We start from the raw sequence: 13,796 nt of genomic DNA on the forward strand, positions 1-13,796 counted from the left end.
CTTCAAAGTAACTACTATTTTGCTTTCCCAGCGCACTTGGCACTTGGTGTGGCCAAGTTTTTGTGGGGTTTTCTTGCTGTTATTTTAACATTCTAAAATGTGTGCCATGGTAACTCATTGCACTTGGAATCTGCATCTCCCTAATGAATAACGATATTGAGCATCTTTTATATGCTTATGAAAACCATCTATCTTCTTTGGTGACCTATCTTTTGAAATTTTTGCCCGTTTAAAAAATTGGGTTGTTTTTCTTATTATTGTATTTATCCATAATTGCCCCAAACTGGCAACAACACAAATATCCATCACTAGTCGGTGGGTAAACACACTGTGGTACATCCCCGCCACGAAATTCTCAGCAATGAAGAGGATGGAACCCCTGATACACGGAACGTTTGTGCTAAGTGAGAGAAGCAAGATCCTAAAACTAAAAATGGTGTGATTCTATGTAGGACATTTGCAAAGAGGCAAAACGATAGGCACAGACACCAGGGAAAGTACTGATTTCAGGAACTTTTGTTTGCTTCACTCTGCCAGTCCCTGCCCTCCGACCTCTGCCCCCACTCTCCCAACCATGGGTTTAATATTGGTTTAAGCTTGAGTTTCTAGTGCCGAAACACAAACATGATTTTTTGCTAATTTTAATCGTGAAAATCGCCAGACAGTAGGCATGTTGCATGGCTTTCCGTTTTCATTCCCCCATGGACATGGAGGTAACCTGGCTTTCTTCATCTGTTCTCACTTTCAGGCTCCCCGCACCTCCCTGCAATTCTGCCTGCCAGGGGGTTATACAGGGAAATGGTTGCGCAGACGTGTTTTAAGAACTGAGGGCTGAACTGGGATTCTGAATCCTAGAGGGTAACCATGTGTGCTCCACCACTCAGCAGTTAGGAACAGGAAAACTAGTGGGTGAGGTTGGGGGAGGGAGGAGGGATAAGTCAATTTCTTCATGGTACAGTGAATGCTGGGGAAGTGCCCACTGTCCTGGTCTAGTGGGAGGTTGTGTCTGCTGAATATTGCATGCAGGAAATGAGCTCTGCTTCTTGACTAGGACTTGGAAATGTCTTCCACTTACAAAAAACGTTTGTTGTACACATCTATTATAAAAAGCCCTTGCATTTCATGAGGCATAACATGAAGTCTTCAGGCCATCGGACAGGAGAATTTTTTTTTCTTTTCAAAATTTTCATTACAGCATACTGTAGTCAAACCTGGTAGGTTTGTTTATTTATTTATTTAAAGATTTTATTTATTTATTTGAGAGAGAGAGAGAGAAAGCACAGAGGGAGAATGAGAGCGAGAAACAGACTTCCTGCCTCAATCCCAGGACCCTGAGATTATGACCTGAGCTGCACAGGAACCAAAACCTGGAGGGGATTTAGAATAAAGGTCCCATCCTTATGTGAGTGCAAGCAAAGCTTCTGCTGTATCTGGTGTTTTGTGGGGGCGGTGGAGGTTCTTTTAAAAAGTCGTGTTAGCGTCGCCTGGGTGGCTTGGTGGGTTAAAGCCTCTGCCTTCAGCTGGGGTCATGATCCCCGGGTCCTGGTATGGAGCCCCCCGATCGGGCTGTCTGCTCATCAGGGAGCCTGCTTCCTCCTCCCCCTCTGCCTGCCTCTCTGCCTACTTGTGATCTCTGTCTGTCAAATAAATAAATAAATAAATCTTTAAAAAAAAAAAAAGTCATGGTAGGTCTTGCTCTTAAGAGTAACCATCCAGGGTACCCAGTCCTTTAAAATAAGTCAGAAAATATCACTCTCAGTGCGCAACTCCATGACTTTTGTCGTTCAAGTTTGTTGTAGGTCTGAGTTTGCATTTTTCCGCTGTTTATTGGTCCTTGTGGCCATTGTTGGCTAACTGACTTGCGGGTTCTTGCCTGTCAAAGTGGAGCCTTGGGCTAGAGTATGTGCATTACCTGGGAGCTTTTTAGAAACGTAGGTCCCACCTCAGACCTACTGAATCAGAGCTGGCATTTGAACAAATCCCCAGAGGTTGCATTTGCACACTGAAGTTGGAAAGGCCCTGATCTTGGTCAGAGGCCTACCCAAACATCCCGCCTGCTCTATTGATAACCTTGTCGGGATCATATGTGGCCCCCAGAAGCGCATCTTTGGTGAATTCTCCCGAAGTGCAGGTCAGTGTGAGTGTGGGGTCATGCCACCTAACTACAGTGAAATGAATTTGGTCGGTGCTCCCTGCTGAGCAGGGCACCGAAGACACCGAAACCAAATAAGGCATCCTTGAGTCCCCAGGCGAACAGAAGAATGCACAACATTGCAATGTCCGCTCTCTCTGTGTCATTTGACTGCCCTCATCCACCCAGGTCCAGTCCCTTCTCTGGAAACATTTCTCAATGTACAGTCCACTGGCCACCTGCCTCCGAATCCTTCTGGCGCTGATATGAAAAGAGAGGGGCGGGGTGGGTGGGGGGTCGCCCCAGACCCACCAAATCCTACTCCTGGAGTGAGCCCTGACATCTTCATTGTAATGATTATTATGCACATTATAATTTGAGAACCCCTGACCTGAATGCTGCCTGGATAGCCTTACTGATTATACAAGGTGGTACAACGCAATGTTTAAGTACAACTTCCTACATTTAAAGAAACATTTGGAGTTTTTCTCATCCTAAATTCAAGCAGAGTTTCCAGTGGCCTCGAAGTGTAAAGCTGCTTTTATCTCTGGGTGAGACAAAGCGAAGATCTTTGTGGATGGCCTTCAAGGATTGTTGAATTCATATTTATATATTTTCTGGGGACATGTTTTCTAGGAGCAAATGAAAATGCTTTGTTCTGTAATGAGTTAACAGCGTGACCATTGTTATGACAATCCTGTGACTTTCTTGTTTAATGTTCATAGTCATCTAATCAAACAAATTGAAATTGGATTACGGCTGTTGCACATCATAGCAGTTATTATCCAGTTTAAATGCAGGTCTGAAGGAAATAAAATTGATTTTTCTATGCTACTTGGGGACATCATAGGTTATTAGTGTGCTGGTTGAATTTTCAATTAGGTTTGTATGGAGGAGAGAAAGATTAGTGGTTGTGTTTTTTATTTTATTTTCTTAATGTATTATGTAAATAAACTGTAATATTTCATTCTAATTAGGGAGTCAGATGACTTTTAAAAGTTTGGCGATCTGCTTCCACATTTTTATTTAAAGCGTGTCAGGTTTTTAAAGTGGATAATAATTTTGAGGAACATTTTTATTTTTAAAAAGAAAATTATCGAATTGTACACCATTATAATAGTTACTACAGAAACAGCTACCTTATTTTTCAGGGAATCAACTGTAACATATACCAGATTTTCATAGGTGGATGAACCTATTTTTTTTTTAAGATTTTATTTATTTATTTTGAGAGAAAGCAAAAAGTGAGTAGGGGCTTGGAGGCTGAGGGAGAGGGAAAAGCAGATTCCCCTGCAGAGCAGGAGGCCTGACTCAGGGATGCAGGGACATAGGGCTCCATCCCAAGACCTGGGATCCCGACCTGAGCTGAAGGCAGATGCTTAACCAACTGAGCCACCCCGACACCCTTGAACCTGTCTTTATTTTATTTTATTTTATTTTATTTTATTTATTTGACAGAGAGAAATCACAAGTAGGCCGAGAGGCAGGCAGAGAGAGAGGAGGAAGCAGGCTCCCTGCGGAGCAGAGAGCCCGATGCCGGGCTCGATCCCAGGACCCTGGGATCATGACCTGAGCCGAAGGCAGAGGCTTTAACCCACTGAGCCACCCAGGTGCCCCTGAACCTGTCTTTCTATAAACAAAACCTTTTTTTTAATTGCCTTCATTCTGTAAATGCCTTTTGTGTACTTGCTCTGCATAAGGACCACCCCCCACACTAGGGATTTCAGAGTTTTTCTGATATGGGTCGTTCACAAAAACTTTTCGATGCCACTGACTACTTGGGAAAGCAGAGCGATAGGCCAGAGAACACAATGGCAAGAAAGAATGACGATACCTGGCAAGCAGGAAAAGGCTTCCTGGAGGAGGTGACTTTTGATCTGGACCTTGGCTCAGAAGTAGGAGTTGATAAAATGAAAAATATATTCTTTAAGTTGTAAAAGCATTGCATGTTCATTATGTGCTCATTTTCCAAAAAAAAAAAAAAAAAGAAAAAAATATTACATTTGAAAAATATAGAAAAAAATTCATTTATTACATAAGAAAAAATATTCATTTATTACATTTGATCTTTATTCGACATATCAAGCACTAATTGTGTGTCAGGAAATGTGGGTGATGCTGAAAATACAATGGAGAGCAGTCCACGGGAGCAGTCTTCCATCCACTAATTCACTGGAAAGATAGAAACCACTCCAAGCTATTACACTCACGGTTACGGTTTATCACAGCAAAAAGATACAGATGAAAGTCAGCCAAGAGAAGAGACACCGGGGGCACATTTCCAAGAAATTTCCAGACCTGGAGCTTCCATTGTCCTCTCCTTGTGGAGTCATGGACGGCGTAACTTTTCCAGAATCGATGTGCAAGGATACACACAGAGTATTGCCAGCCAGAGAAGTTCATCTGAGCCTAGGTGTCCAGAATTTTTACGGGGGCTCCATCACATAGGCATGGTTGATGACTCGTGTGGTTGACCTCAGTCTCCAGCCCCTCCAGGAGTAGAATTGATGCCAAATATTCCAAAGTCCTTACCCTAAATCACATCGTTAGAATATCTAGCATGACCCAAGACCTGCCGGCAAACAAAAACACTAGTGTTAGGCATGACCTTCCATGGTCTTCAAGATCACCTCCAGAAGCCAAGGGGAAAAGGCTAGACCTCTCTTTGGCCAAGTTTGAATTCTTTACTATACAGGCACAAAACCAAGTATATAAAACTCAACATAAAATGAAAGAGAAGAGGACGATAAAGAAACAATGCAGGATATGGGGGAATGAAGGGGGTGAGGGTGTGGAACTGCCAGGCAGGAAGATTCTTCTTGAGGGAGTGGACTGAAATACAAAGGACGAAGGGGATTAGCCAGGTAAGCAGGGCAGTGAGGAGCATTTCAGAAGAAGGAAACAGATGGTGCCAAGGCTGGAGTGGGAAGTAGCTGGGCATGTTCCAGAAGCGAGACGGTAAGGCTGGAAGGAAGAAGGAATGGGATTACCATGTTGGTTAGAGAGAGAATAAGGACCAGATCCCAGGTGGCCTCAGAAACCCTGGAAATGGTTATGGACTGTATCTCCAGTCAACAGGAAGCCACTGTAGGGTTTTAAAGGTTGAGCGTGGATGCTCAGGTTGGTCATTTGGGACACATGTGACCGACGTGAGAACAGCCAGTCGGGAATGAGAGTGGGGCCAGGGAGGCTGTTGGGAGACTGAGAGAAGATGGCAGCGGGACCTAGGGTGGAGGCAGGGGAGGTGGTGAGGGGGTGCTGAGTTGGAGAGAACAGCGGCAGGTAAGACTTGGCAGGACTTGTCGAGCCTGACATCAGGCTCAGCTGTCCCATGGTGTTGTCACCTTCCGGCATCTGGCAGCTCTGATTTGTTGCTTCCACCCTGCTGTAGGCAAGGAACCAAACTCACTAGAATTATGTGGAAGGAAAGAACGGCAGCCTCTGAAGGGCTGACAGGTGGGATTCTGTGAAATCAGTTCACGTGATGCGTCTTCTGACTGCTGGACCCCAAGCCCCAAACTCACCCCCATCCCCAGTTTAGGCTGCGTGCCAAAAGGTGGTGGTTGCCTAAGCAGTTAACTGTAAACAACTTTTCTAAATGGCTGAGGTATTACTGGTCTTAGATTCAGTTATACCATAAGTGAAAACATATCCCCCCTTGAAAAACAACTGATGGCCAGAAAAGCCCCATACAGAGTTGTCAGCACAGAGCCCTGCCTTTAGGAAGAGCTTAGTAAATGTTGAACAAACAAGTAGATGTTTAATCTGCTTTTACAACATGAACATTAAGAGAGTTTCCTGTACACCTGTGGTGTGTTTTACTAAACCCAGACAAGGGGACGCCTGGGTGGCTCAGTCGGTGAAGGGTCTGCCTTTGGCTCAGGTCATGACCCCGGGGTCCTTTGATCGGGCCCCACATTGGGCTCCCTGCTCAGTGGGGAGTCCACTTCTCCCTCTGCTCTTCGCCCCCCCCAATGCTCGAACTCTCTCTCTTTTTCATGCTGTCTCCCTTTCTCAAATAAAGATATACAATCTTAAAAAAAATAAACTGAGACAAGACCTCCTAGTTGCATATTCCCTTGATTTTCTCCGTACATTTTGTCAGTTCTGCGCATGGTACTTTGAAGATAGCAGAAAACACGGCCCATGTCCCCCGCCTGTTTCACTTGTTGAATTGTCCTATCAAACATCTTACTCAGAAACAATTGGTAGAGGAAGTACTTGCCTTACACACAGAATAAAGACAGTAGGAGACCTTGGATTTTCCTTTCAAATTCTATTTTAGTCAATGACTGGCCAGCACTTACTTAAAATGCTGTCACTTAGCCAACTGGACACTTTCCTGCTTCTGTGTATGGGAGTTTCTCAACTAGAGATGACAGTGTTGGGACGCTGGTGTCATTTTGGCTCCAAGTCAGCATTAAACAAAAGGTGCCTTGAGAGAGGCCAGGATTGGAAAGGTGTGCAGGGGTGAACTACTTGCTGTTAAGTGTTTCTTGTAAATTGGCAGGAAATCCGAGAAAAATAGCTTTCAGCTCTGTTCAGAACTCGCTGCCTGATTTATAAGACTGCAGTCGGCTCCTGCTTTGTCTTGACACTGCAAAGGCTTTCTGGCTGTGGTTTGCAGTGCCCCTCCCCTCCCACCCCTGCCACCCCCTCCAGCCCCCGCACCCCCCTCACCCCCCAGCACGGATCAAGCTGTTTCTGTGAGGAACCAGAATCCCAAGCCCAGGGCGTCAGTTTTCTAAAGCGGTTCACCGGGATTAGAATGAACTTTGCAAGCGCTGAGAGTCCCAAATGGGAGCTGTTCGCCCTAGAATTGGGGGTTTGTGGGGATGAAGGAATTCTACCCGGCTCTTCGCTCGCCACGGGCCGGGTCTCTAGCCGCTGGGAGCACCTGGCGGGTGCACCTGAGGGGCACACCTGGCGGGGGGGCGGGGCGGGCGGGGCGGCTCCTCCGCAGCAGCCAATGGGCGGCGGCGGGGGCGGGCGAAGAGCGCCCGCGGGCTGGCACGGGAGGCGCGGACGCCACTCGCTTCAACTTGAGACGGAAGGACCGCGTGGCTGCTGGTGCTGTCCAGGGGCCGCGGAGGGCCGGCTGGCGTGGTCACCGCTGTCTTCGTCCCCGCGCCGGGGCGGAGGCCAAGGTGAGAGACGTGGGGAGGGGCGGCGGGCCTTTGTCTGCAGGTGCGTGCGGAGGGGACGAGCGGGGTCCGAGCCCGAGCTGGCTCGCGAGGACGGCGAGGCGGGCCCGGGAGACCCGCGGGACAAAGGCTGCGCCCTCCCTTTGCCCGAGTGGGCGCTTAGCGAAGTGCGGGGTCGTGGGCGACTGCTAAGGCTGAGGAGGGGGTCTTTCTGCCTCGCGGGAGAGAAGGGTGGAGATGGGAGGGATTGGAGGGGTGGGGTGGGGTGGGATGCGGGAGTCTTTTGATCCGAGTTGACCAGCGCGGCCGGAAGCTGTTCCGGGGTGGGCTGTTCGCGGGCTGTGCGCTGGGCATTTCTCTTGCAGCTAGGGGTATGATTGAGTAAATGAGAGCATTCATCTCACATGCCCTTGGTGAATCCACATTTGCCTTCTTGTCTATTAGGAGTGAAAAACAATTGCAGGATCTTGGTAATCCGATTTTTGGATCAAAAGAAATGTTCTTTGGTGTAGAGAGCGCATTTACAAATAATTGTAGCCATATGATTTAGAATATCTGTGTGACTTATCTGTGAGAAAATGTTTCAGATTCCCCAAAATGTTGAAAGTCAGCCAACCTCTCACCTCCTTGCTCTTGGCAAAAGGAGTTTTTTGAAAAAGAGAAACGTGATGGAAATGCTGTATACAACATTCAATTGGATTCTCAGGGAATGGGTGCCTTCTCTCTCCATTATCTGTTTCCCTGTACCAGTATCGTAACCAGGCACGTCTATTGATTTCCTAATTAATGTGTGGCTGTGAATCTTCATTACTGCCTTGGGTAGGAGAAGGCGGAGGAGCAGGCAATCCCATTAGTCTTTTTCTTTCTTTTTATAACTGCAGCAGCTGCCTGGCTTTGACTTGAATCCTGAATGGTGGGTTGTGCCTGCTTTCCTCGTGTTCTCGTTTTGGTTTCCTAAGACTATGGATGGGGGAGTCTCTCCTCCAGCCTTACTCTGCCACAAAAGCAGTTTGCAAGTTTTCTCCTTAAAGTTCAGATCTTTGCCACTGCCTTTCAGTTGGTGCTGCTTTTGTGAACGGAATCATTTGGTGTCCTGAAGCCTTTCCCAGGGACTTAGAATAATGTATTGTGAGGAAAATAGCCTTAAATCCCTATTTTGTCCATCATTTGTAAAAGTTATGGTGGCTGTGTTGTCCAGAATGAAATGTGAGTAAAAAGCTGAATGAGGGAAAGCCTTTCCACAAAGCCTCAGCCGTTATCTTCGAAGAAGGTGCCCGTGGTTCTTGGCTCAGCAGGGAGTGAGGCTCAAAGTGAGGGCACGGGCTTCTCTGCTAGATGAGTCAGGAACCTCACCTTTCTGACAGTTGGTGCATGAATGAGCTCCTCTGTCATTGTAGCAAGTCCTAGCTTTTGAGCAATGGGGATAATTTATTTAATAAGTGTTTATTGAACACCTGCTATGTGCAGGGCATTGGCACTGGTGATTAAAATGAAAAATGCAACAAGTACCCACTTGCTTTCTTGGCTCTCACATAATGCTGTCCAAGGATCCATTTCAGATCCTTTGAACTTGAGCACACCTGAGAAATAGTATGGCTAGCAGTGAGGTGAGGCAAGAGGGTGTTGCTGCTCCCACTGCCTTGGAGGTGCGCTGAGCCCAAGGCTGTAGCTGAGCACAGGTGGGGCCAAGGTCACCTCCTCTCTAAGGGTGGAGGTAGCCGTCAGACCATTGGGTCAGACTTTTTGCGCCTGCATCCCTGGGTCATGGATACCTCTCAGAGGAGTCGGGGACTGCAAGGAGGGCCAGAAGGTGAGTTCTAAAAGTGTTTGAACAGGGGCACTGTTTATTTGGATGTGTTCATTCCAGTCTGTTTCAAAAACTATCTGTCACGCCGTCTCCTGGTCTCACCTCAACAGCTTTCCTCTTGAACGACCCCCCAGGGAAATGGATTCCATTCTGGACCACTGAGTGAGCAAAGCTTTCCATCTGTCCACAGTCCCCAAGTGTGAAGAGGTGACACCTAGATTTAAAGACCTGGAACACAGTTGAAAAATCCCAGTTTACTCTTTCTGTACTTTTCATGGGGTTTTTGTGGCAGGGGGGTGGTGTGTTTGATTTTCCCTTTTTTTTTTTTTTTTTTTTAAGAGTGTATTGATGATATATAACTTCTTACTCATCTGGGTTTCCAGACTTTTCCACAAATCCCTAGGGTTACATGAAAACATACTAAATAGTGGTGTAACTTATTCTTTTCTAAGTGCCTTTTTTAAACACAGACTATAACATCTTCGAGAAATTCTAAGACCTTTGGGTTCTTCTGGCCCTAATCGAGTACCTGGCATAGGATGCTCTCCATAAATGATTGAGTTTGTTGACTGGGCAGCTGGATTAATATAATGAAAATGCTTCATTTTCTGTTGTGCTCAATATTTATCATCTATAGATTATCTTGCTATTCAGCAGATATGGAACATCTGCGTGTCGGGTGTCTTGTGAGGGACATGCTGGAATGAGACAGACTAGGTGCAAAGAGGCAGGAAAAAAGCCAGAAGAACAATTTAGGGAGCACAATGATATAGAGTGTAAGTGGCACGAAGATGGTCAGTGGCATGGAGAATGTAGTGGAGTAGTTCTGTAGGGCAAGGGGACACCAAGAGGCAGTCCATCCCAGGAGGTCACATCTGAGCCGAACCAGAAGGCTGAGAAGAAGTCAGGCACGTGGGGAGCAAGTAGGAAGCTCTGAGCAGAGGGCACGCGGCACGTTCAGGGATCATGGTTGGAGCCAGGAGCAAGGGGGCCAGTGGTGTGTACTGGGGTGGGAGAGCCAGGTGGGGACAAGATTCTGTGGGGCTTTTCGGCTGTGATGGAAGGTTTGGGTTTTCTTTTTAATGCAATGAGAAGCCTTTGAAGGGTGGTAACCAGGAGAATGCCGTGATCTATTTTATTTCGTAAAAAAAGATATCAGTGAATGTTGTGAGGGGAATGGATTTCAGGAGCAGAAGTGGAAGCTGAGGGACCCGCTAGCAAGTCCCAGGCCACGAAAGATCAAAGCTATGGCAGCGGGAATGAAGGAAGTGGATTGTGGAGATTGAACAAGCAAGAGTGACTGTGATAGTTGTAGGAAGCGGAGTTATGTTCTCGGACTGCCCTGAATGTTTAGATTCATTGTTTATTTCTGTTTGAAATACAGATAAAAAGAAATAATGCCTGTTTAAGGACAAAGTTGGTTTTTTTTTTAAAGATTTTATTTATTTATTTGACAGCGAGAGAGAGAGATCACAAGTAGGCAGAGAGGCAGGCAGAGAGAGAGAGAGAGAGGGAAGCAGGCTCCCTGCCGAGCAGAGAGCCCGATGTGGGACTTGATCCCAGGACCCTGAGATCATGACCTGAGCCTAAGGCAGCGGCTTAACCCACTGAGCCACCCAGGCGCCCCTAAGGACAAAGTTTTAAGCAATAGAGCAATTCAGTTTCAAATTACGTTGTAGCAAGACCTTGACTTAATTTTGTTTGATTCTCCACTGAGGATGGGCAGAGCTGTCCCGTGGAGTGCTGTGCATATGGCCATCTTTCCAGGCCATTTTCATTCTTCAATGCCCTGACTAGCCTTCTAAGCTCATAGCAGACCTTTGAGCATTTTCTCTGCTCTGTCATAAAAATAAAGGATCAACGTAAGAAAGAAAACGGGTTTAAGCTTTAATCCATAATAGAATTATTCTACCTTTGCTCCCGCTTTAAAAGAAACCATTGATAATTGCATTGGACGTTATTTATTTCGCATAGGACAGTCTTCAGAGTCTCGACAACTGATACATTGTCGCAAACACAATTGTTCTGTATGTATCTGGAAGTAGAAAGAGTAAAATTCCTTGGTAACCTTGCGGGAACATTACTGAGCACTCTGTAAGCTAGAAAGTCCATTTCCTTGTACCTGTAAAGTGTAGAAGTGAAGTCTCTGGTTTCTGGTGGGATTTTTTTTTTTTTTTTTTTTTTTTTTTTTTTTTTCAGAGAGATCACAAGAGAGGCAGGCAGAGGGAGAGGAAGAGAAGTAGGCTCTCCGCTGAGCAGAGAGCCCGATGCGGGACTCGATCCCAGGACCCTGAGATCATGACCTGAGCCGAAGGCAGCGGCTTAACCCACTGAGCTACCCAGGCGCCCCTCTGGTGGGATTTTTTTGCACTCTCCCGCCTTCAGATTTATGAACTTGAAAGCTGACAGTGTCTTCACCAGTTAACTTTGGTTTTGAAACCAACTTTGGTTTGGTTTTGCCCAAAAAAATACTGTTGCAGAAGATGTTCCTTTCCTAGTCAGAATTTTAGGCTTGAAGAGGGATGGAAGTGACGGGACTCCCAGCCCTTGTGACCTGGGTGCCTGGACTAGTTACCCCGGAATGTGGAAGCTTGTCTGGGGATGAATAAATTATGACAGTTGAAATAATTATGACCCAGGAAAAGCTGCTGCAGACAGCACAGTTGACAATCGGGGCTGGTTTGGCCTGATTCTGTCATGTCGTGTCATGCATCTGTTTGCCAAGTTACATGAAAATGCTGTTTGCTAGAAGTCTAGTGTGACCTCGGCCCCCAACCACCCTCCTCCCACCCTCAAGAATAACATTCCTAGCCTACATGCAACCTTCTGGAAATAAAATGGTTGAGGCAGAGTTCCGTATTAACTCCAACTCTCATGTCAGCCATGCGTGTAAGATTGCAGTTGAGCAAAAGGTGTTTTTGGTTCTGAAGAAGCTACAAATGAGAAGCACTCTTATTCCCGCATCTGGATGGAGCCGTTTCTGACTGGCTCCGGAGTCTGTCACCCATCATGAGGATTATTCCAGCAGCTCAGGCTGCCGTTCAGGCTCAGTTGGACGCTCCACTCTTACCGTCTTGCAGGTCGTCGTTCCTTCACACGGGGCCCCCCGTTTTCATTTTGCACTGGGCATCACCTGTTATTTAGCTGCGACCAGTCTCTATCTGCATTGTGTGTTGCACCCCTGAGTCGGGGTGTCATCTAAGCAGGGTTTGGGGACTTTTTCTGGAAAAGGCTTGATATTAAATATTCGGGGCTATATCACCTTTGTCGCAGCTACTGTTCTCCAATTTCTGTTCTTCGAGCACAAGAGCAGCCATAGAAGATAGGAACCCAGTGGGTGTGGCCATGTTCCAGTGACACTTTCCTTTTTTTTTTTTTTTAAAGGATTTTGTCTATTTAACAGAGGGAGGCATAGACAGGTAACACAAGCAGGGGTAGTGGGGAAGAGAGAAGCAGGCTCCCCACTGAGCAAGGAGCCTGATGCAGGACTCGATTCCAGGACCCTGGGACCTGAGCTGAAGGCAGATGCTTAACAACTGAGCCATCAAGTAACACTTTATAAAAACAGACAGGGGTGCCTAGGTGGCTCAGTGGATTAAGCCTCTGCCTTCAGCTCAGGTCACAATCTCAGGGTCCTGGGATTGAGCCCCACATTGTGCTCTCTGCTCAGCGGGGAGTCTGCTCCCCCCACCCCTCTGCCTACTTGTGATATCTCTCTCTCTCTGTCAAATAAAAAAAAATCTTAAAAACAAACAAAACAGACAGGGACGGATGGTCTTTGATCCCAGGGCCACGGTTTTTCACTCTGATTTAAAGGACCCAAGTGGAACCCACAGCGACAGCTGAAAGAGGGACCTTATCCTTTGAAAGGAAGAAGGTTCACTCACTTTTGGCCAGCTGTGCGGTGTTCTAAAAACCAGTCTCCAAACTGGATTCGTGGAGGCAGTCAGGCTGTTTGGGGTACTTCCGTGACAAAGCATTATTCAGACATCCCAAGCCCACCCTTAAGCTTCTTCAAGGTGGCCTCTTTATTCCATTTGTCAAATATGAACACATATGGACAATAAGAGGAAAGCATATTCGGACAGTGTGAAAACAATGCTACCGTCATGGGATTGTGGTTCTTGTTTCTTAAAGATTTCTTATACTCGTTGGGGGCACCTGGGTGGCTCAGTGGGTTAAGCCGCTGCCTTCGGCTCAGGTCATGATCTCAGGGTCCTGGGATCGAGTCCCACATCGGGCTCTCTGCTCAGCGGAGAGCCTGCTTCCCTTCCTCTCTCTCTGCCTGCCTCTCTGTGATTTCTCTCTGTCAAATAAATAAAATCTTTAAAAAAAAAAAAAAAGATTTCTTATACTCATTGGAAAAGAAAAAAAGAGGCTGGAACAAAGAGACTAGCTGCATAGAGAAAGTAACCTTCCTGAACAGGAAAGATGGGTATTCTTTCAAGTGGTATCATGCAGTGAATTCTGCTAAGACAGCCCAGTCCCTCCAGAGTGCTCCGTGACGCTTCCTGGTTCAGCGGTCTGTACTTCCGCTGCCCCGCTGTTTATGGAAATGTGTGGTCCGGGTCTTTCCCCTAAATGATAAGCCAAGGTTTATTTCTTTTCGAGTACAAATATAAAGAAAATTACTGGGGGAGTTGACAAGTCCTGATAGACATCAGTGTGCAATGGAAATTTATATATTGATTCCAGGAGCAGAGGAGCTGTTTTT

The 13,796-nt window shown here is 46.5% G+C and overlaps 1 protein-coding gene across 12 annotated transcripts in view; it reads left to right on the plus strand.

Moving 5' to 3' along the window:
- APBB2 (amyloid beta precursor protein binding family B member 2) overlaps positions 1–13,796 on the plus strand; it is a 374,559-nt gene that overhangs the window by 332,766 nt on the left and 27,997 nt on the right. Inside the window, exon 1 of one of the 12 annotated variants that reach the window (XM_045997064.1) lies at positions 7,215–7,278. The exons of the other annotated variants lie outside the window; for them this stretch is intronic. The gene's annotated coding sequence lies outside the window, so the exon portion shown is untranslated. Of the gene's footprint in view, positions 1–7,214; positions 7,279–13,796 lie in introns of those variants that run through there. 12 annotated transcript variants of the gene reach the window in all.

This window comes from Meles meles, chromosome 2 (genome assembly GCF_922984935.1).
Source record: "Meles meles chromosome 2, mMelMel3.1 paternal haplotype, whole genome shotgun sequence".
Classification (NCBI taxonomy): domain Eukaryota; kingdom Metazoa; phylum Chordata; class Mammalia; order Carnivora; family Mustelidae; genus Meles; species Meles meles.